The 24,479-nt window shown below is 40.9% G+C and overlaps 1 long non-coding RNA gene across 1 annotated transcript in view; it reads left to right on the plus strand.

The window, feature by feature from the left end:
* The window catches only part of LOC117954835, a 25,317-nt gene extending 1,406 nt beyond the window's left edge, over nt 1-23,911 (plus strand). The window contains exons 2-3 of the long non-coding RNA XR_004658899.1: nt 15,586-15,588; nt 23,722-23,911. This is a non-coding gene — a long non-coding RNA (uncharacterized LOC117954835). The remainder of the gene's footprint in view (nt 1-15,585; nt 15,589-23,721) is intronic.
* Nucleotides 23,912-24,479: the final 568 nt, after the last annotated feature.

Below are 24,479 nucleotides of genomic sequence, written 5' to 3' on the forward strand. Positions count from 1 at the left end.
TCAAGTTATTTCAGAGAAAATTGTGCATTCTTCGTTTTTTGTGGAGGGGTACCAACAAATTTGAGCACGTCTGTAGACCATTTCCATAAAGTTACGGACAAAATGTTAAGTTTAAATGATTGTGCAGCATGGAAGCACTAAGTCTAACCACAGCAAGTAGGTTCAGGGTTTGACAATGCACTTAGCAATTGATATTAAATTACAAAAACAGGAAATAAAGCAGCTGGACAATGACAGGTGCCAGTTTTCCTTTTTAATTAGAAGCGCTTACGCAATGTGTTTACATTTCATCTGTACACTATTTGGATATGGAGTTGTGTACATATATCTTCTGCCAGTTATCTGGGATCTGAACATCTTGATTATTGTCTGTAAATTTGGCAGAATTCATGTGCCGTTTGCATCTTTTCTTGCTCTTGCATTCATGCCACATTCTTATTGTTTAATGACACTAGAGCAGATATTCTAACACTATAGCCAATGTTTCCATAATATTAAATTCAATTATCCAATTGTTTTCCTGATGTCAATGGGCCATAGACATCGTAGATGTCATGTGTTAACATATGAACTATGTCATGCACTTTTCTGGTAAACTGACCAACCTGTTTGTCACCCATCTCACGGTGATTTAACTCTGAATATTCTCTTGCACGAGTAAAGAAATAATAAAGTGGCACTGTCTGTGCCCTATCAGCAACTCTGAGCCCACAGCAGCTTTTTTGGGGTACCATGGAAACAAATGACACGCCGCTCATGTCCGGTCTGTCAAAGAGGCCCTTTATTCTAGCGACTGCACTTGGTATTTAGAAACCCCATCACATACAGTACAAGTACGTATTTTACCACGCTCTTTCCACCCACATATCACTGTGATCAAAGTGTCAAAGGGCCCCGATGACAAAGACGATGTGACAGTATGTGATTTATAGTGTAAGAAAAGAACGTAAAAGAGGGTAATTGAGGGGTAAGTGGAGGAAACAAAGTTTGCAAGGTGTCAGCTTAACTTTGTCTGCCATCACAAGACTATGATGAATTTATTCATGGGTGAGTGACGCTGCCAAGTCAAGGACAAATACCATATAATTACCCCATAAATTTAGTAAGTGATTAATTCTAAATTTCAGCTATTTAATTAAAATATGCAAATAGACAGCCATCGTTGCTACAGAGCACCGCAGCAGAGTTACCAAGTTTGATGGGAGTTTACAGTCACTTCCGAACATTAGCGGCCTAAAAAAGAGCCACGGACCCCACTCACCCACCCACAACACACAAATACACACAGACACACACGTCTCCATTGCCAATTGCGCCATTGCGCATCACTGATTTACTGAGCACATTTGGGTCCAACAGTGGTGACTCAAGCAAGCTGACTCCTTCAAAGCAGAAGAAAAGTTGGAGAGCCATCACAGATATAATTGGATTTCATTTCAACCATGCGAGTGGAAAAAAAGACTTGTCACCACCCCGGAGAAAATGGAGCCAAAAAATACAATTATTGTATTAACTATACTGCATAGAGGCGGAGTGTTTGTATACAGATGTGATTCACATTGTGCGCCTCCGCATGTGTTTTGTCAGTGTAGGTGTGTGTTGCACATCTCAATGCATGAATTCCCCCCCCACACACACACACACGTCAAATGAATCCAGACAAAAAGAGATAAATGGGTTTCCCTGATGCTCTTTAAAGTGACGCATAAGAGAGGGACCAATTGACCGACAGCTTCAGCCATGGCTCTCCACTTTTGCTAAATGAGCCTCCTGTTTGTCACAGCTGCACAGCAAAATATCCATCTTGACAAGACCTTTAGTGCAGCAAGTCCCGAAACTGACAAAAAAGGATATTAGACATTCAATCAAAGATGAAGACAATGTTTTAATAATAAAAGCATGATATCTTGTAAGTGCTAGCTACCTAAAGTTTTTAGCATAAGGGTGCACGCTAAAATACTTTAGTAACGGTTACAAGATTGTACACAGGGATACTGCATTCACACCATAATGGTGGAATAGTAAGAAAAGGGAAAGCTTCTATTACTTTCACTTGGGAATGTTCATGCATATTACAACCCACTGCTTGCCCTCTCGATTGCTCCATTGATGTTACACACACATAAACACACAACCAAGAACCAATCACTCACCTGAACATCCTTGGTCACACCCATCTCATCATCAGATACTGTGTAAGCATGAGGAAAACTGGAAATGTTGCACAGGGAAAATAGGAGTTCAATAATTAAATGTGAACAAAGACCAAAAAAAGGAAAGAGCTAAACAGTAAAACAAATGCATGCACTTGCATCAGTCATACTTTTTTTTGTCATTATTGGAGTAGTATAAAATATTTTAAGACATTAACATTTTTGAAACAGGTATTTAAGCTTTGTAAACAAGTCAACATTCTCACTTTTTATTTTTTTTTTATTTTTTTTAGAAAAACAAGATGTTAGCTCTCAATTCTAGATAAATGACAAGCTGAGATGGGTGTATTTTGCACCCAGATGCCACAATGGTCTTTAAGGAATGCGTCAGAACAGTGTAGCTCCGTACGGGGAGTCGAGGCGAGGAAAGAAGGAGCCTGGGAGTATTTGATTTTCCATCAAGCGCCAAATGCCTTCAGACCTCCTGTTCACAGCCCTGACAGGCACACCTACATACACATCTTCGCATCATCACACCCCTGTGCACATGCAGACAGATAAGTGCAGCTGCTGCACACCTCTCTGTGTCTAACTGACATATATATTTAACCACCCACACATACTTTACATGGCAGACACGCACACAAGATGCAAATTGAGGCCCACTGACACACAGACAGACTTTCCACTCGCTGCTCCACGTCTTCCGGGCTGCCCCAAGATATTCAGCAGAGATTTGGGTGTTTAAGGCCCAGATTGGATGCTTTGATCATCATGCAGGAGTCAGCTCACCAAAATGTTGACTATGGGTTATTTAGAAGCTGGAGGCTGCTTTGGACAAACATGCCACTACAGAGCTTGCTTCTCTGGAATCTAGAAGCTGGATTTCCATCTCCTCCCACTGTATGCTTATCCCCATCCTAAATGTGCCAACCTTTTGTTTAGGGAGTTTTTATCTGGCAGAAAATGAAGCTCGACAATACACAGAAATTATAATAAGGCTCCTCTTCTGATATTTTGAGGCTCTGACCCAGTTTTGATTTGTTCTACGGGGGGCGTTACTGCGATACATCGCTTCAAAACACAACTCTACATCCTACTAACAGTGAATCTGCTCTATAATTACAACAGAAACTTTGCCAGCGCAAACAAGTGATGTTGATGGTGGATTGCTGAATTTCATTTAAACCGGCCAGCCAAGTATGATATTTGCAGCCTGCTTGGAGAAGGAAACCGTTGCAGGTATATGAGGAATTCTGCTAACTGCCATCCCTCCACATGTTCTGAAGCGTGATGTGCGGTTGTCGCCATAACACGCCTGAAAAAGAATGAGACAGATGCGTAATGGTGTAGGAGAAGAACTCAAATGTCAGTCAGTAATGGGAAGCCTGTTATATTAATCCCAGTCAGGGGCCTCCTTAAGACTTCGACATCCTTGGGCAGGAGCGTCATAAAAAATAACGCAGTAAAGAGAACTGGGTAGCAATGCAGCATGAAAAATGCCCTCCATCTGCAGTGACTCAGCCAGTGAATCCAAGGTAAAGATGAATATGTTTGCCCTCTCTCTTTCTCCTCTCATCTCTGTCCTATCTCTCTCTGTCAGTCTCTCAGTCTCGCTCTCCACACACGCTTCAGTTCATAGTCACACACACACACACTTTCTTTAGCATATTATCAGGACTGCTCACATTCATTGGGTCTGGTGTACATACGATTTCAGTCATTGTCCTCAAATAGGCATATGGATTCATGCATGCTGGCTCAATCACCACTGTTTTTCTTTTTCTAATTCAAACAGTAGATGCGGCCACTTTCTTCTTCTACCCCTTGCTGTTGGCTAATCTGTTAATTCTACATTCCCTGGGTGAGACAGACAATAAGGACGATGGGCTTCAACGTTAAAACCCCCGGCTATCGGATCTACATGGTGAGACTCCCTATTGTTACCGGGCTTTGTAATGTAAATAGGCAGTGTAAACAACAATCACTACATGCTACTGTCCTAGATAGACACCCCTGTGCAACACAACACCATTAAGCACAAAGACATATTTATGCATGACTGAGTACACTCACATTCATACTTTGCAGCAGATTGTAGAGAGGCCAAGGACAGCACATTCATAAACAAGCATGAACTCTCATTTAGATGAAGTTCATAATGTAGACAGTTCCCTGTATGTCATTCAGTGTGCGTTTCTGGTAGGATATATGACAATATTTCCACAATAGCAGCCTCTACTTTTTGAGGGGATGTAAATGTTTATTGAAGGTGTGTGAGAATAAAAACCTGGAAGTAAAGCTTAAATGCAGCTATAGTAAGAGATAGGATTAGATGGATGGATAATAGTAGCAGGAGAAGTAAAGGTGTCACTAATAACATCTCTGTTCTTTACCAGTAATAATACATTTGGTTTAAACAGGAGTGCAGGTTAAAATCAGGCAAAGTTAGATTAAAAGAATGGCAGTTTTGTTGTAAGATCTTGGTTTAATTTAAGTTACTTGCTTTTAAATGACTATATTTCTTAACTACACATTGGCTTACTTGGATCGTGTATAGACATTATACATACACATGCAGTAATGCAAATAATCCTGTACTAGAATAAATAAAATAATGACATTTTCCTTCCACTGACATACTGACACCCTTTCTGACATTAAAACAAACCCAGTCATGCACTTCTCGCACACATAAGAACACATGCAGGCAAGTCACAGAGAGAAAGAGAGAGAGAGTGAGAGAGAGAGAGAGACACAGAGAGAGAGAGACACAGAGAGTGAGAGCGCATAGCAGCTTCTTTTGTGGCCTCACTCAGCCGTGGCCTGATCCGATGCAGATGTGCTCTCTACCTCGTTAACCTCAACCAATGGGAGCTGCCCGCGCGCAGCTGTACAGCCGACATGCCGCTCTGCCTCCCCAGACTGCGGTGCTGGCAGGAGGAACTAACTGGCAGCGAGTCAACACACACTCACACGCTTGGACACATGTATGTACACATACAGTACACACACAGTGCTCAGACATGACTGTGTTTTTAAACAGGATTCACCTCTGCTGAGACTCTGAGCATCATGCTGCACAGTGTGCTGACATGTAGTACACGCAGTCACCTTGTTCAAGGCCAGAAATAAATAGGTAATTTATTGGCAGGGGCGAGATCCCAACTATATTCAATTATACTTTGCGAGGGGCTTGTAGAAATTTATATCTATTGCTATAATGTTCACAGTGGCTCAGGATCCTGCAGGGCTGCAGCTACTGCTACCACCCGCTTTACAGTAACCATAGCAACTCAAGGTCATGGGTTGAGTTCTGTTCAGTGGAGAAATCAAATCTGCTCTTTGCCTAGACAGCAGCTCTGAAGATTGATGTCCAGCAAGAGAGGAATCTGTGGAGCCAGTTGCTTTGGGGGGTTCAGGCAGCTCTGACCCGGGCTAAAATCTGCAGTCCATGTGACTGACTAGCTGTCAGACTGATCCAAAAAGCTTTCCTGTCTGCTGAATCGAGATGTTTTTATCTGCCTGCTTGAATGTCCTGAAACATCAGAGGGTTGGAAATGTTGGATTTATTCCAGGGTACTCTGGGTCAATCAGTCTGTTGATTTGTCTCTTTTTGCCTTTTTCTTCATCAGAAGGGAGTCCACAGGTGGTCGCTTACTTTATCGTAGCTATGGCAACTGTCCACGGAAAGCCAAGAGTGTTTGGCGGATAAGAAGAAGAAAAAAAAAATCCCTTCACTTACCTTTAGAGGGGCAGCTCTGTGGATGAGCGTGTGTGGTTACTCCTTTGCTAAGTGTGTTTTAGGTTCTGATGGACTTATGACACAGAACAAAATGGACACTGCAACCCCATCAGCCCAGGTGGGCCATGTTCATTCCCCTCATGGCCAGTCCACAGATGGGCTCAGCCAAGAGGGGGTGAGTTGCGTGGGTGGAGGCAACTGGGCACAGTCCTGGCACGGAATAGCTGAGCCATCTGCTTGTCAGGACTGCTCCATTTCAGACCCCTGCTCATGCTCTCCTGTGTTCCCACCACAGATGGACAGCCTTCAGAAGGGTGTATGTCATGCCTGGGCTGCATCACATTGACACCAGGAGGGCTGTACAGTCTGGCTATCATTAAAGCAAAGGTTGAGCCAAGAAAGGAGGATGGAGGGAGAACATATGAGTAAATCAGTTGTGTATTTGAGCAGGTTGAAAGGGGTTAAGACGCGGAGCAGGGACCTGTCAGTAACTGATATTTGCACACAACGTTAAGTAAACGCTGTGTGGATACCAGATAATAAATGTAACAGCCCACAACCCCTCATTCTACAACCAGCACACCCACACAGCACCTCTTTCTTCCTTTTGTCCTCGTTCTTTTGCTCCTACACCCTTGCGTTTCTGTGTCATTTTCCTTTTCACTTTACTGTCTCCTGTGTGTTGCCATGTAAACATACAAAAATGCAATGTTGGTACACACGAACACACATTTCATTTTCTCACCTACTGTAGGGGTCCTGTCTGTCTGTCTGTCAGGCTGTCCCTGCAGCTCTCTATCCATTCACCTCTTTTTAGCCGCACCTTTCCTTCATCACTTCATTGCTTTTTGACCTTTTATCTCTCCTTTCCTCTCCTCTCAGTGCTAGCCCCATCACTAATCCCTTGGGATGCAGTGCAGCATCTTTGACGGGGGTTTTCTGGAAGTGGATTTGTAAGAGAAACACCAGTAAGCCTCTCTCTCCCCCTGTCTTAATGGCAGATTAGAGCCTTGCTCCAGTATTAAGTCGACAAACACAAGCCGTGGTGGAGCCTCGCAGGCAGGTACAGGAGTAAGGTGGAGCAGCTCGGGGAGAGACTCGACATCTGTCAGAAAAGTGGGAGAGAGAAACAGAGGTAAAAAGAGGGGGAGGGCAATCATCGTAAACTAAACATAAGCTGCTTAATGTACCACCTGCTAATTCAATTTTTCACAGGAGAAAAAAACAGGTATGGTGAAACACACATGAACATGAACATGATTACGTTTTCACGTTGACCTTTTTCGAGACATTGCGTTTGATGGCTGCTCATATCGGCGGTGTATTTTTGTCCCCGGTGCGGCAAACATAGACCATGTTTGCAGTTAATATCACATGACACGGACAGTATTTTTAATAAAAAGTGAAAAGGTTTTTAGAAAGACCGTTCTACCATAAAACTAAAACTATTCATGCTATCCTGTTTCATGAAATAATGGGACGTTTTTTTACAGTTTAAGATGTAAATGCATATAGTGATTTATGTGAAATGAAATCTCTATATTTCAAATTATATTAATATGCAAAATCTCCACTGAATTGTAATTATTATGTATTTATTCTTTTCAAGCTACTGTATATTCTATGTACATTTTATGAGACTCAAGGGTAAACTAAAAGCAGCATATGGATGAGGATATTCTACTTGCCAGCTTTTAGAGTCAGAGACATTGAACTAGCTGTGTCTCTCTGTTCTAAGCTAAGCTAACAGGCTTTGACCTACTCATCTAAGTCTCTGCAAAAAAGCGATTAAGTGTATCTCACAAAATGCCAAACTATGCCATAAATCTTTACTCTTTGTTGTGTTGCTGAGTGGTTAGAACACATACCATACCTTCTAAAAATTTCTTTTATTAACATTTTGTTTCTGATAACATTTACCTGATAAAAAAGGGAGCAGCAACAGTTTGTTTCAATTAAGTAAAATAGAAAAGTTAAGATGAGCGCCGCCACCATGAGGAGCCTTTGAAATGTCGACAACTATTGGATGGATTGCCATAGGAACAGGTACAGATTGGGCCAATAGAATGAATGATCGTGCCTTTGCCGTCAGAACTCTCCATAATCTATGGAAGTAATTCTTTAATCATGCTATGGAGTTGTAATATCCTTTACCTGATTTATTTTCATTGTGATTCTTTATCACAACATAGTTATTTCGTCAACCTTACTACTCACTCAATCACTATTTATGCTTATTAAAACATGCTTGATGTATTTATTTTAAGCAGACATCGTGTTTTAGCCGATTGCTCCATGAGCTGAAAAGGATGATGTTCTGATAAATGTAGTGTCTTCACTAAGGCCATGAGGACTTTGTTTGGGAGCATGTGGACAGACCGTCCCTGTAACTATCAACATCACCACACCCACAGCCACAGCCACGCCCCAAAAAAATAATTCAGAAATCTTGTGGATCATTACTTAAAATAAGTATATAATAAAAACCACTACCCCCAAAAGGGTTTTCTGGACCACACACTGAGAACCAGCTGTCGACACCCTGACAGCCTAGATGCCTTCATCTGCTGATCGTGCAGATGATCAGACAGCTGGATGTTGCTGCCTTGTCGTTCCTCCTGCCGCTGTATGACACAGAGGGACTAACCTAACCTCATGTGCCAGGTAAGGATAGACTGACAGCAAAACAAGACAGACGGCTCGTTACTGGGTCAGCGCTGTGAACCGGCACTGCGGCTCCCACATCTGACCTACATTACGCTTCACGCAGCCTTGAAGAGCTGCGCTCCAGTATACAGGAGTGTGTAGACAAGCGTTTGGAAGACATCAGATAAGCTACAGTACTGCTGGGCTGAGAGTGGACCTGATGTGTACGTTTTCTTAACTTGCTTATGCATTTTTGTTCTTGTTTAAGCGATACATTTCGTCTCTGGTTTGTTTTTACAGTCCTTGTTTTATCTGTGATATTCATTTAAGTCAAGAAGCTTCCTGGATTTTCATGTTTGTACCTTTCCCGTTCAAAATTGACCGGTGCTATACTTTTACTTTTAAATAATTAACACATTGATTAGAATCATTTTTTTTAACAACCAACTAAATTAATTCCTACTAAGTAACCATTCATTGGAATCTTGTTGTTTCTAGGTAGCATTAACTACCTAGTTTTGGGCAAATGAGCACAGTTAAACATATCATATGACAAAATATGTTTAAAGTCAAAACTGATCGATGCTTTAAATGATGAAACACTTCAAGTATTTATTTTTTTTAGATTCAGCATCCATCAGTTGCTTCCCTCATAACTTATTTTTTTAACTGTTATCCTCATCAGGGCTGTGATCCAAAATGAAATCAAGATGGCTCTGCCACAAAACGATATGGGAGTAACCTTATTTATTCAGGAAAGATGAGTGTAGACTCAAGTCATGTTGGGGTTGGACAAAATATTCTGTCTGAACCCACAGCGGATTTCCTTCGGTTGTAATGTGTGGTTCCCATAGGGGGGGGGATTGGGATATATAAGCGTGAAGGAATTATCAGTGTGATGTTTGCAAATGCCAGAAATGTGCAGCTTTAAATTTTGTAATGCCTGAAATAGTTGGTTCCTGAAAGGGGGGGGGGGGGGGGGGGGGGGGGGGGGGGGGGGGGGGATGTTGCAGGTGTGGTAGGTTAGTCTCAATTATCATTTACTCTATTACATCTTTATACATTAAAGTTCCTACATTATGATTTTGTTTTGAACCCTCGAAGGTGAAACATTTTGAGGAGTTGTAACTTTTGTATATCAAGACACCTCAGACTGTGTTCCTTGTAAAGTAAGCATGGAGATAAACACATGCATGTGTGTGTGTGTCTCCGCCAGTGACCAACTCTTGTCCCACATGTGTAACTTATTGTTTTGATGTGTGGACCCTTCCTTTGTGGACAGCCTATTAGTGGGACCAACGCACATGTTTTCCTTTTTATTTGAAAGAGATCAGTGGATTTGCGCACAGGCAACCCAATTTAGACATCTCTAACAAAGCTTGACTTTCTTTCTGCCTGTCCTCTCTGCCTCACTCTCTGTTTCGAATAAATTCCCGCATTTGCATGCTCTTTGAGGGAGTAGTATTGGTTCTCATTTAAAAGCCCAAGCTGTGAGAAAAGGGGATTGTGGAGACTAGCAACTAAAGGGACACAATTATGGGGAAACAGAGAGAGAGCGAGAGAGATGTATGGCTGAGAAAGGTCCCCCAAAGAAGTTTAAGTCTGCTCTGTTTTAAAATGCTTTGATCTCTCACTGACGCGGCTCACCCAAGAGGTACCACTGTTGCTTTATTAAGGACCTACTCTCCTCCGCTCTGAGCTCTGTCAACAATTTTTTTTTTTTAGCTCAAATTAGCAATTCAAATTGAGGCTATTTTGATATGCTTGCCCAGCTCCCTCCCCTCGGCTTTCCAGGCAGTTTGACAATATTTTTGTTAAGCCCCATTTCACCCTAACACAACTGTAGCAACGGGGGAGAGAGAGTAGATGGGTAAATAGAGGGGAGGGGAGGGGAGGGGGACGGAGAAAGAGAGAGAGAGAGAGGGAGCATATGCAGCGAGTGCTAGTGTGGGTGTGGAAGGTCAAATAGGAGACAGAGTGGTCCTTGCCATTTGGCGCTAAGCTACTATGTGGGATAATGACGGTTATTGGAAAAATATGGTTCCATTTAAAGTGAAAAGGTTTAAATTCATTCAGGGATTATAAAACAGTGTCCCCCCGCCATTTGACGATGAACCTTTTTTATTTATTTTTTACATTGGCTGGCTGATCTGAAGGACACAGTGTAGAGTTGATCCCAGGAGCGTAGCCAGCAATGGGCCTGGCCGGCACTGGTACACCAATATTACTCACTGGCCCATCCAGCCAAGTCTGACGAAAATACATTTTGTTACGAAACAAATATTCAAGTGTATGTAAGAAAAGAAATGAATATAAACTTGGCATATTGTTGACTTGTTGGATGTGTTTATTCAGTCTCCAGATACAAGACATAAGTTTTATGAAGTCTCCGGAAATGTGTCAGAGTATTTGTTTTTCTTTGTTTCTCGTCACTGCCGAGCAGCAGATAACTGTCTGAGATTTGCAGCCGTGAGGGCCACGTCCCAGTATATCTTCCTTACGTCAAACAATGCTCAGTTACATGTTTTCCTTCTTTCATTTCCCTTTACTTTTTTTTACTGTGCATTTGCTGAACGTGAGCTGACCATGGTACTGAAGCAACAACTGCTGTAATGAATGCATGATTGAAAACTATTTTCGTTTATGGTTATTTTTATTTTTGCGAACCACTTGCCAATAAAGATTTGTGTGTGTGTGGGGGCGTGGGGGTGAACTACGCTCCTGTCAGCTTAGGTGTATTAACCGATCGTTCCTTCTAGGTTAACCTGATGAAGCCAGTCTAGAGAGAGAGATTGAGGCAGCAGGAACATCCCATAAAGAGAGAAAAGTTGCACCACAATGGCTATAAACATTACGATTAAAAGGTACTTTCAAGCGGATATAAAACTCAAACGCTCACACCCAAGGTTATACTCATTTGAAGGTGCGCACACACACACACACACACACACACACACACTCTTCCAAGCCCCTTCTAGAAGACATCAGAGGGAACTTAAAAGTTATTTTTCCTCTACCTCTCTGTGTGAGATGTGGCAAAATATGACAACAGCTAATGAAGCGAATGATAAATCTTTCTCATGAGTCAGCTCGGCCACAGATGCCGAAAATTTCGCTCGGCTGGGACAGCCTATCCAATTTTACTCCATCAGATTGTATGTTTGTGCAGTATTATCCATACAAATAGAGGCGGGCGAGGGAAAGTCACAGTTAATTGCTAATTCAATATGCCTACGTCCTGTCAATCAGGTCCGACTGATTAGCGACACTTGTTCATCTAAATGTGTTGTATCACCTACTTGCCAAAATATGATGTGATCCTTTCATGCGTGGTGGGCCCGGGCTGTGGTGCAGTGCTAAGTCAGCGCTCTAGTTAATAAGTCCTTTTCATTAAACAAGCGTTCATTAAACATTCATTCACTCATCCTAATTTGCATTTTCTCATTATAAAAGCATTCATTAAACATTCATTTGTTCACTTGTTCTCATTTGCACGGTTTCAAATGCATTCTTGAAGGAATGAATAGTACAGAAAAAGGCAGAGAGTAAGAGAAGGACAGAAGTGAGGATGAGAAAAGAGGTCGACGAGGAGGCAGAGGAGTTTATTACTCCATTTGAACAATCTGCCCTGTTAAATGAAATTAGTAATTAGATTACGTTTCCTCTCATTATGTAGAGGCCCTCGCCATGCAACACAAATTGCCTGTTGCACAATGCAGGGCCACAACATGAAAACAAATCATTTCTGAAATCAAAGCATGCAGAGAGTGAAAATATGTATTTGGTCTTGGTTGAATAACGCACCTACAAAAGCAAACATTACATTTTGAAGATAATGGGACTGGATAACAGTTACCCCACTCTATGCAGTTGCCCATCTCATCATATCGCAAATAAATATTGCAACAATATGCAATGAGGTCACACATATGCCATTACATTGCATCTTTTGATTTCCTTTTTCATTTGATCCATATTGTATGACCCAACCCTTCCCTACATGCTTTTCTCCCCCCTCATGAACAGCCTACACATCAAAGACAAATTCAACAAATCCTCTGTGAAATAGAGCAGCTTTGCTTTACACAACATTGCTTTGGGTGCAACTCCCAGTGAGTGTTGTAATGTAACAAAGAACAAATACTTAGTTACTGTACTAAAGTAAAAATTTCACGTATCTGTACTTTACTTTTCCTCTACTACATTTACAAAATAAAATGCATTCTTTTACTCTCACTACATTTCCCCTAAGCATCTTTGTTACTTGCATGAAATGTTTTCACTCGAAGTGAAAGATTCTTTTTCACAAACAAATTAAAACAGTTTAAATTTAATGTTCAAGAAGGATGGGGAAACCCTGAATATTTTACATGCAAATGCGCCAATAAAGTCCAGAATCAAAGTAATAATAATTAAGTACATTTAAACATCAGAAAATTACTTTGGATATTAAATACAGTAAATATCAGATACTGTAAGGCTTCTGACTTCAACTTCTTTATACAAGACCGCTCCCAGTACATTATTGTATGGTTTGTGTACGTTTGTGAATGCCAATGTGATACATTGAACACCGACGTGCGGCGGCGAGAGATCATCCTTACATGTCTCTAAGCCTGGGAGCATTCTCCATCCTCTCTTCATTACATTCCCCTTTCCTTTTAACTTGTGCCGTCAGGGGAGACATCACTCTGAGTGACAGGTTGTGTGATCCTCCTTCCGGGCTTGGTGGGAGAAGGAAGGCTGTCAACATAAATATCATTCCTGGATTCGTGGCGGACATGGAGCAGCCATGGCCACCATGAATCTTCATCCGTGGAAGAAAAACGGGCAGAAAAACATGAGCCCATCAGCATGGCTTAAAACCGCACCATCACCTGCAAACACCACCCTCTTCCCCCTCCCCTCTGCAAACAACATGATCAATACTCAGTCAGTTAAGTGCTTGTTGTTGATTGTTTGCCCATTTTTATTTCCACGCAGGCAGATAAAGCAGACAGCCTGCCATGTCATCCAGTAGCTTTTCTTCCAAGTTTGACTAAAACAAGCTCAAAACACTTTTGAGATAATGGAAAGCATAAGTAAAGCTTTCTATTTATAAAAGATTATTTTTTGGGGCATTTTTTTTTCCAGGCCTTTATTTGTACAGTAAAGTTTAGACTTGAAAGGGGGGAGAGAAGGGGAGCAACATGCAGCATAGGGCGGCGGGTCGGCATTGAACACCCGGCCACTGCGTCAAGGGAGAAACCTCAACATATGGGAGCCCGCTCTACCAGGTGAGCTAACCAGGCGCCTGCTTTGAAATGTTTTCTAGTGTTCCCTGGACACAAACCAGTATGTATGATGTACACCCTTTGAAATAAAAGATTATGAAATTTAATTTTGTTAATGACGGTGTTGCACCCTTAGAATGGGATTAGTAGGCGTTTTACTTTTTCGCCTGCAGGATTGCACCTAAATAAAATAGATTATAGGTTCAGTTCCCTTTCAGTTATGGTTAAATATGATACAAATACACTATATTGGAACTTGCGTATTTATTCTTGCTCTTTTGCAGCAGCTGCTGTGTTGCTTTGTTATTGAAATATATGTTCAAACTCGCTGTATGTGCGCATGAGTATTTACAGACCAGTTTGTTTGTCGTTGTTACCATGGTGACGCGTAGAATAATAGCTCCATTTCATGCTGCTTTTTTAAAGTGGTGGCGCATGCGCTTAACTCTGAGTCAAGCTACTCTTGAACCAACTCATATCAGCTGTTCTGGAACTGAAAACTCAGAGTTTTCCCATCTCCTCCTTTATTATTTAAATGATGGGCTGTGGGACTGGTGAAAGTGAACCAAAACAGGTAGGGATCATTCTGTGTTTTGAACAATGACAGTTGTGTTCCTTAGTTCAGCTACTGGAGTTTTTCCTTTTAAGAGTAGTAATGTCTTCTCAAAAATGGAAAACTATTTTTTAACTTTTCAGAATATGGATGGCTGGTACAAACTACAGGTTATAATTTAAGTTCAGTTTCAAACGATGTAATTGTTAGAATTTTCCTTATTTTCCTTCAGTTTTCATTTGCATCACATTTACATGTCATTGCTTTGACACCCTTAATTTATACGGTATGTAATCTTTTTTTTTTTTTAATTATACACCCAGATGCACACACTGACATTACCGTTGCAGCTCAGTAGGGAGCGAGAAACCCCTGAGGCTCAATATGTTAAAGAAACGTCGGCACAAACATCGCACCTATGACCAAAGTCACAAAGTAAGTTTTAATGAAAAACTTATGTTGAAGCTCCAATTCAGAGACCACACTACTTTTTAACACCCAGAACCAAAAATAAATACATTTCTGAGCAATAGTTCACCCAAAGCCTTTACTAATTTTTAAAACTCTAAAACATTTTTTTGAGAATGGCACTGAGGGCACTGCTTTGTACCAGTTAAACTGTGTAAACTCTGTGTAAAATTCATCTGTAAAATAAACAGCACCGACAAAGCTACAGGAATTATAGAGCATTCATTGTCACAGCCAACCTACAGGCAGCAACTCAAGGCTAACACTACTTCTCTTTCTCACCTTGTTCTGCCAGCTACCGCAGATGCAGCTTATTGCACTCTGTCTTCCTCTCTGGGATGTTATTAAAGATTACAGGAGATAATCGCCCTGGCATCATGCCGGATGCAGGATCAGGAGGCACAATATCATATACTGAACAGTTCACTTGGGGAATACTGGGCCGCTTCGACCGGTGGGATCTGTCTATATGTCCGACAGCTGTTAAAAGATAACACTGCGCTGCCAGACGCTGTGGCAGAGGGCTTAAAGGTAGACTGAAGTCTGTGATCTAGATGTATTCAAAAGGGTCAACCCACCACCAAAATTCAAAAAACAGGTGACTTCCACTGAATAACTTCATCTGAGTAATGGTTCTTTCTTTTGCAGTTTACATCAATAATGCCTACAATGAATAGCTTGATATTTTGGGAAATATGCCCATTCATGAAGATCAATAATCAATCTTCTCATCATAATTTCAGCAAGAAAGTAATTGTATTACCCAAACTAATGAACTAGGGCTTGGCAATATAGCAATGTCTCAATATCGTGATATGAGACTAGATATCATCTTCGATTTGGGATATATTGTAATATGGTAAGTGATGTCTTTACCCGGTTTAACAGGCTGCATTACAGGAAAGTGATGTCATTTTCTGAACCTACCAGACTGTTCTAATATTCACCTTTACCCACTAAGTCATTAAATTATTTCTAGAGAACATTTATCAAAAAAACTTTTTTGTAAATAACATTTTGGTAAAGCACCAATAGTAAACCCTACAAAATTGTTGCAATATTGACATTGAGATATTTGCTCAAGAATATTGTTATATTTTCTCAATATCGCCCAGCTAAGGCTATGATGAACTATTCCTTTAACCAAGGCCCCATTTTAATAATCGATAAATAGTTGACAGACATAAGAAACATTATTAAACCGTCTGTGTGAATTTAGCTCAAATTCATAGTAAAAAAGTCGCATCACCACATAGCCGGCACACGTGCCAGTGTGTGTATGCATACAGTTCACATCCACAGGGATTTGCAAGTTTATATTCCCTACATTTAAATGACTTTCCATGACTGCAAAACACCAGCTGAAAACATGGCATTCTCGTCAGCAGAAAACACAGGGTCTCTGCCTATCCATCCATTTATCTATCAGTCTGTCTGTGTGAGGCAGCTTATCAGTGGGCTATCATTGTCTGAGCCACAGCCATGGACACCTGCTCCGCAGAGTCACACACCGGGAGGAGAAGACGCCACATGAATACAAATCAGACTGTCGAGCACAAGGAGGGGCAGGGGTGATAGGGAGAGGGGGAGAGGGGGAGAGAGAGAGAGAGAGAGAGAGACTGCAGGCTTTGGTTAGGAAACTTAACAGTTAATTAGCAAGGATGCTCATAACGCTATCTACTCTAACGCCTGCCCTTCCCTGCAAACAGCTTCATTGCTGACTGAAGGTGCTGAAGGAAATCATCAGGACGATAGAGTCACACAACAAGCTATGCAATGACTAGACTTCTTTTTTTTTTTACTATATTGATTTTTCATCATATAGGTTTCACATTATTAATGAATATGTGTCAGGAAAACAGCAGCTGTAACAGCAGCTTTTTTTTGGGTGAATTCACATCCAAACAGTTGGCTGCTTTGCTCGCCTGGGTTGCATAACGGCCACAGCTGACTCATAAACACTGCAACATCTAATTAATATTTTGTTTAGTACCCGGAGCAAGGTCATTATCGCAACACTTCAGTTGTAATCACGGCTGCTCAGCACTGACGCTGTACAGGCAGAGGGTGAGTTATAAATATTATGTTCTTCTTGGTGAAGGCTGTTTGATTTTAAACTACAGCCTCTGGTAGAATATTAACAGTCTGTAGCAAATGAAGACACCAGTTTATAACTTCTGATGTCTTTTTCATTGTTGGAGGAAGGAGCAGACTACACCATTATGATGTATAACAAATCTATGACTGACAGAGTCTGAAATTACGTTTTTGGTTCAGCCGAGAATGGCAAGGCAATATAAAATATTTACCATCCAGAGTTAGTTTTGAAATAAATTTGCATTAATAAATCACTGAACTTGTTTTCTGTGCAGTTGCACAGAAGTCTATTATTATAGAGAAGTCCATTATTTTTTTTTAAAATCAGATTTAGAGCGGTTTTTAAACTTTATTCCCCTTTCTCACTTGTACTCTAAATAGAATCAATAAAACTGTGTCAAATAACAGTCCTTTTTAGCCTTTGCATTTTGAGATCTCTAATGACAATTTGTTTACATGCATTTGGTGTTTCATGAGGGTCAGTTTCCTACTATACTTCAATACAATAATATGACATGATGGTCAAACACATTGTGAAGCAACATAGTGTGACACATGTCATATTTGTATTTAATCAGAAGCAGTATTACATTTTACATTGGCATACAAATAGACCTAACAAGGTCAGGGTTACGGCAGAGATTAATTAATTTAACCAAATACAAGGATCACAGCACACCCAGCACAACCTGATGTTTTCTAGTTCGTTATACATATATTACAGTATTAGCTGGCACAAGCATCCCACGACCATGAACCTTAATCTCAACCAATTTTCCAGAACAAACACAATGTCACCTCCCGCAAATACAAATCCTCCTATCATCATCATCTGAAAAATTCATTAAAACACTCCCCTCCCCAGCCCTACCCCTACCTGTCTTCACTAATGGCATGTTGCATGCATAATGTATAAGAGTGATTAAATATTATAGATTTTGTAATGCGGAACCAACAGTGTTACAAAACACAGGGGGTTGCTGTAAGTACTCTCTGGCATGCATTTCAATTTCAAAGTGCATACACCTTGCATGGAGTCACCTGATCAAACGTGTCAAATTGAACCATGCATCAGTGACAGTGAAGCCGTGGCGGTCTCGTGGGGCGATGCAGGCTTCCCTCCCCATCACTTTCTTCCCAGCATTGATTCGATGTGAACTTGGACCATCTGTTCTGTGTTAATTGCACATTCTACTATGTAGCCTCAATGGTGAGCTGAACTACAGAGGGACCCAAAATAAAAGTCTGTGTTTTCTTTCACAGCAGGCAGTCCCCTGTGTTTTTTTTTGATAATGGGTGAATGTGAGTGGTTCAGTTACTCACAAACACAGTTGGTTACCAGGCAAGTGCCGTAGAAACATGACATTTTGATTCAAATTTGAAAAAAAGAATACACCTGTTTTATGGCAGATATGCAGTACTAATCAAGGTGCGTATTCAATAAATAAAGGTCTGCGCTTGTTCTCAGTCTCAGCTTTGTTTTAAAAAGCTTTTGTTGACTGTCTACAAATGCATCCCTCACATTTTATATGCAGTTTTAGAGCTGCGGTAGAGCAGAGTTTGGACTTTCTGAATAATAATAAGTGGCTAAAGGGGAGATTTAGTCAGAGTGCATTCATCTCGCTAGCTTGGCTGTGGGTGACATCGCTTTCCCTTCTCCTGCTCTCCGTCTTTTTTCCTCCACCGCGAATGAGCACTCATTGCAACCAGCAGGGCTGTCCCCTCTGACTTTAATATTACATGGTTGAGATGAGGAGAACACAGGCCAACAGTGAGGAAGAGAAGATATTTTGATGTTGAATGATCAAGAACAATCCCAGAGCAGCTGAGAGGAAGGAGGTCGGCCAGAAAGACAGACAGAGACAGAGAGAGAGAGAGAGAGATGGGTGGGAGGTGGAAGGTTTAAAAGGACGGGAGAAAGAGCAGAAAACCAAAAGAGAGAAGGCAGTAGAGTGCAAGATAGAGCAAAACCAGGAAATAAGACAAAAACGGAGAAAGGAAGAGATGCAATAGTACAAAAGACAGAGCAAAAATGTGGATATAAGACAAGAAAGAGTGAGAATAAAAAAGAGATGGAAGTTGAAGGAAACGCTCTGATCTTCTGTCTCTCTACAGTAAGAAAAGGAACAAGGTTGTCTTGAACAGGGGAATTGGGAAACAGAACAGCCACTTCCCGATCTTGACAGGTGTCATGTAGAGTTACACATTGCATGATGTTGGCTTTCTGACACATAGACATTCAGTTAAAGTGAAATGCCAATTCTTCACTGCACTGTACTCAGCTGGGGTTCCTAACAGCATTCAAAATGTGTAGTGTTTTTTTCCCGGTATAAACATTTGGATGCGAGTTTAAGCGATCACGTAGGTTATCCATTAACTTAAATCACAACTAATCACCCCTTTTTGCGGTCAGATGTAATGTAAAAATTGATTTTAAAATACATTGTTAACAGTATTTCACTGACTTAACATTGAACTCTATGACATGGTCAGACTTAGGTTGGACAGTTTGAATTTGCTGCATCAATTTTGATACCTTGTCAGAGATAGTCTTAATTCCATTCGTCTCCCTTGTGAAAAAAACACATTACCCACAATGCAACTCGACACTTGACAGCTCGGTCAGGGATTTGGATGCGTTATACTCGCATGTCTTATCGAGGCTAATACCGCCTCGAGCTGCTTGCCTTAAGCAGAGATGAGGATGAGGATGCAGAGGTCTAGTACACTCACTTCTTTCTTACTCCACAGCCCCAGATTTATTTCATTATATTTCTATTTAATTTCACACAGGCAGCTGAAGGTGGTTTGCATTCTGAGAAACATGCCAAAAAAAGGACAAACTAGAACGGTTTAAGTCCTCCGTATTGCCTACTCAAAGCCGATGTTGAAATGTAAAGTCAGCATTAGCAAAACGGGTGAGACGCCGTGTCAGCTGCCTGCTGGAAGCCGAGAAATCTGCCTTCACGCTGCTGGCCCATACATTTCTTACTAGCTGGATAAGATTGCAATCATGAAACAAAAAGTATACAATATAAATGCCTCCTTTTTGGTTTCTGATTATTTTAAAGGAAAGCAATAGGCATGTGGTTCTCAGAGTACGTACATGAATGCTGTACAGTGTTGAATTTCATAAGGTCAGGATAGTCACAAGAATTCTGTCAATTCACTATGATCCATTTCTTAAATGTTAAAGAGCACTAGGGGAAAATGGGTCTAATAAAGTTGTGCAGCTCTTCCTGTGAATGTCTGACAACACAGCATGCAACACCATCTCTGTTTCCACAGCAGGAGCAGCAGAGGATGCCAGGCACCTCTCCTGAGAAACAATTAGCCATGAACTTCAGAGGAGAACAATCATTAGCATGTGAGCGTCCGGATTGGGGGGGGGGGGGCGACTTTGTTTCCATACAGTTAAACCATTGATCCCCTACATGACAAAGCACCAAATTACGTAACATTTGTGGTCTCAGGATGCCCAGCCCCCACTGTGCTGCCCCACATCATAAACATCAGCGCGCACGCACACACACAGACACACACACACACACTTCTTCATTTGATATGTCTTTCCTTCACTGCAGTAACCTCATTTGGACCACTGGGCTAATTAAAGGTTCCACGAATCAGAGTAAGAGCCTGCCATATGCTCTCGCAAACAGTAGCTCCAGAGTGTCACAACCTGGAGCATCAGACATACTGTAGCTGTTAGAGCACAACTGAAATACATTACAGCCTTCACCTTGCCTCAACCAAAGCATATAGTCCCTTGAATCCCCATTAACCAATATTAATTTAATATGATAGTCATATTGGGCTTTTATGGTGCATAACGACAACTGTGCCACTGTGTGTTACACCTTATATGCAAATAAGATGCATTACTGATATTTCATGGAATCGCACTTTTCAAAACAAAAGACAACAAGCTTCATACTGGTATTTAACAAATGACAACAAAGTCTCCCGGCAGTTTGTAAAACTGTCACATTATTTTTAATCTATTTATTCCTGTACACGGAAACGCTCATCTTGTTTATTTTTGTGCACCGGGACACGATCCATGGTCTCTTTGGAACGCAACAATGGGGAAATTAAACGCCACATGCAGGAGACGTTGGCAGTCTCTAGGGAAAGAGGATGGTTGGGTTTAGGAAAAGAAGAATGGGGAAAGGACACATCACACGCTGGGACACGATCAGCGGTCTCTGAGGGACGCAACAAAAGTGAAAATGCCACACACGGGAGACGCGTGACAACAACGGGACGATTGTGTTTAGGAAAACAAAAATAGGGAAATTAACCGTCACATGCGGAATACGATCCCCGGTCTCCGGGGTGAAAGCCATCAAATGACAGATTAGATATTCGTATAATATGTCACAAAAAGTTAGATTATATTTCCATCATTTACACTTTCAAAATAACAGAAGAAAAAAAAATGGTCGGCAAAAGTTTAGGCACCCTGCAGAGTTTATAGCATGCACCGCCCCCTTTGGAAAGCTGAGACCTGACAGTGTCATGGGTTGTTCTCAATCATTGTCTGGAAAGACCAGATGATGCCAATCTTAAGGTTTTAAATGCACAGACTCATCTGACCTCGCCCCAACAATCAGCACCATGGGTTCTTCTTAGCAATTGTCTAGAAAACTGAAACTGAAAACAGTTGACGCTCACAAAGCAGGAGAAGGCTATAAGAAGATAGCAAAGCGTTTTTAGATGCCAATATTCTCTGTTTGGAATGTAATTAAGAAATGGCAGTCATCGGGAACAGTGGAAGTTAAATCAAGATCTGGGAGGCCGAGAAAAATATCTGACGGAACAGCTCGCAGGATTGGGGGAAAAGCAGGTCAAAACCCACGTTCAATCCAGAAAGACCTGGCAGGAGTTGTGGTACATTATTCCACTATAAAGAGATACTTGTACAGATATGGTCTTCATAGAAGAGTCATCAGAAGGAAACATCTTCCAAGTACTGAGGTTAAAATATAACTTTTTGGCTGGAATGAGCAAAGGTACGTTTGAAGAAGAAAGTGCACAGAATTTTATAAAAAATAACCTCTGTCCAACTGTTAAGCATGGGGTGGATCAATCATGCTTTGGGGTTGTTTTGCAGCCGGTGGCACGGGGAACATTTCACGAGTAGAAAGAAAAATGGATTCAATAAAATTTCAGCAACGTGTGGACGCTAACTTGATGCCACCTGTGTTCAAGCTGAAGTTAAAGAGAGGATGTTTTCTACAAATAGATAATCATCCTAAACACACCTCTAAATCCACGGTGGATTACATCAAGAGGAGTAAACTGAAGGTTTTGCCATGGTCTTCACAATCTCCTGACCTCAATATAATTGAAAATCTTTGGATAGACCTTGAAAGAACAGTCAGCGACAGACATCTCAACGAACTGGAATACTTTTGTAAGGAAGAATGGGCAAAGATACTTTAAACAAGAAGACTCTTGGCTGGCTGCAAGAAGCGTTTCCAAGCTGTGATACTTGCCAAAGGGGGCAGTACAAGGTATTAAATCTGCAGGGTGTCCGAACTTTTACAGACGCCATTTTGAAAGTGTAAATGAGGGAAATAAAATCTAACTTTTTGTGAAATAATTAAATGTCTAAACTGTGACTTGATGCCTTTTGGAGATTTACCCATCTTTTCTTGGCTTCTTTATGCTCATTAATACACATGTTTACCTGGGGTGCACAAACTTCCGAACCCCACTGTATATGAATTAAAAAGTGTATATTGGAGAATAGTACCAACACCACCTTTAAAAGATAAGTCAGTGTTTTGTTTGCAGCTTGCTTCAACCATAAAAGGCAATTAATGCATGATAAGTATTGAGGTGATACCACCATGTACGAGGTGGTCTTTGCCTTCAGTTTTTTTAAATATGACAGATGTCTCGGAGGACAAAACTAACTGCTATTCTGTATTCTGGCCATTTCAGGTATCACAGAAATAGATTTTAAGCTTATCATCTCAGAGCAGAACATGCTATCTTACAGTTTGTCAGTCTGGGAAGCACCTGTACTCTAAATATAAATATATATATCACATTATAGTAATTATTTAAATCAAAATTGGGCAATATATTGCAGCAAGTTATAAAAAAAAGTAAAAGAACAAAAAGAATAAAATTAGACACGTTTCAAATATCTCGTTACTATTTTATAGTAGTTTGGTGTAAAAAGAATTCAAGGGATTCAGGAACACTAAAAGGCAGTTAAGGTAAAAAGCAAGCAAGATTTTTTACAATAGTTCTGACTTTTAAAGGAAACTTTGCTGGGATGATTTTGACTAACAACAAAGCAAGTCTTGCTACATTTTTTGAACATGAATTCACACAATTGTTAATCTTACATAACCTCCAGACCTCCTCACAACCTATTTAACACCCGGTCAGCATGGAGCAACACTCCGCCTGCTCGGCTGGGCAGCATTGTAAAATAGAGACTCAGGAGGAAATAGTCTAAAAAAATGAAGGGCAGATCAAGAGACATGGCGGCTTTGTACAGCTCATGTAATGAGGGTCATAGTGCCCGGGGATACACAATTGTACAGACAGGAAAAATAATTTAATTCATGAAGGAGGGAAGGAGGAGTAGTAGCTTTCCATATCAAAGAGGGTTGGCAGCATTTTGTTTTAAAGGCATATTTTCAAATTCTACAAATTCAATATTCTCTTTTTGATTAAAATTCCAGGCGTCTGCCCTGCCTCTTAGTCTGATTGGTGCATCAAGGGGGTTTCCAGACCATAAGGTACTGGATTTAATTCCTTGAGGCAAGAGTGTCAAACTCAATTCCACAAAGGGCCACGCTGGAAAACAAGAACCACATCCAGGGCCAGACACGTTGAGGTTTTTCACTTGCTATTATTTCATTGTAAAGGTCAAGCATCTTTTATTATACTATTGTATGTATCATGTCATCTTCTCACTAACAGCTTGGTCAACATAAAGACCAAAAAAAAGTCTGCAAAAAAAACAAACTTTGCCATCAAAGAAAGAACGATGAAAAAAAGAAACAAAAACAGGCCAAAAAACAGTGGCAAAAAAGTTGAGGAAAAAAAAACATTGAAAAAAGCTACAAAAACTACATGGGCCAAAGTCTATTGTGAACCTAAATTGACATGTAGGCCAGATCAAAATCTGCAAGGGGCCGGATTTGGTCAACGGGCCTTGAGTTTGACAAGTGCCTTTAGGCAATTGCCGTCTTTGAGTGTTAAGTGCAGCGGGAATCCATGGGGTGCACTGTGGAGAAAAAAAATAACTTCACACAGCAAAAACCCAAATGCAATGTGGGGTCTGTGTTCCTTGTGAGACTGTGGTGTCAGAAAAAAGGCTTCTGTTTTAAGTTGGATCCTTTCTGTGTCACTGTGCCAGCCTCATAGGCTGTAACGGCCTTATACTGTAGCGTGGCAGCGCTCACTCCTCCACAGGATTTCCACTCACCAGACCAAACATCTATGAGATCAGACAATTAAAAGCTAATTGTCCCCCTTGGGTTGGTCCGTTCATTATCTGAGCCAGTGCACAGAAT

The sequence above is a fragment of the Etheostoma cragini genome, chromosome 12 (genome assembly GCF_013103735.1).
Source record: "Etheostoma cragini isolate CJK2018 chromosome 12, CSU_Ecrag_1.0, whole genome shotgun sequence".
NCBI classification, from domain to species: domain Eukaryota; kingdom Metazoa; phylum Chordata; class Actinopteri; order Perciformes; family Percidae; genus Etheostoma; species Etheostoma cragini.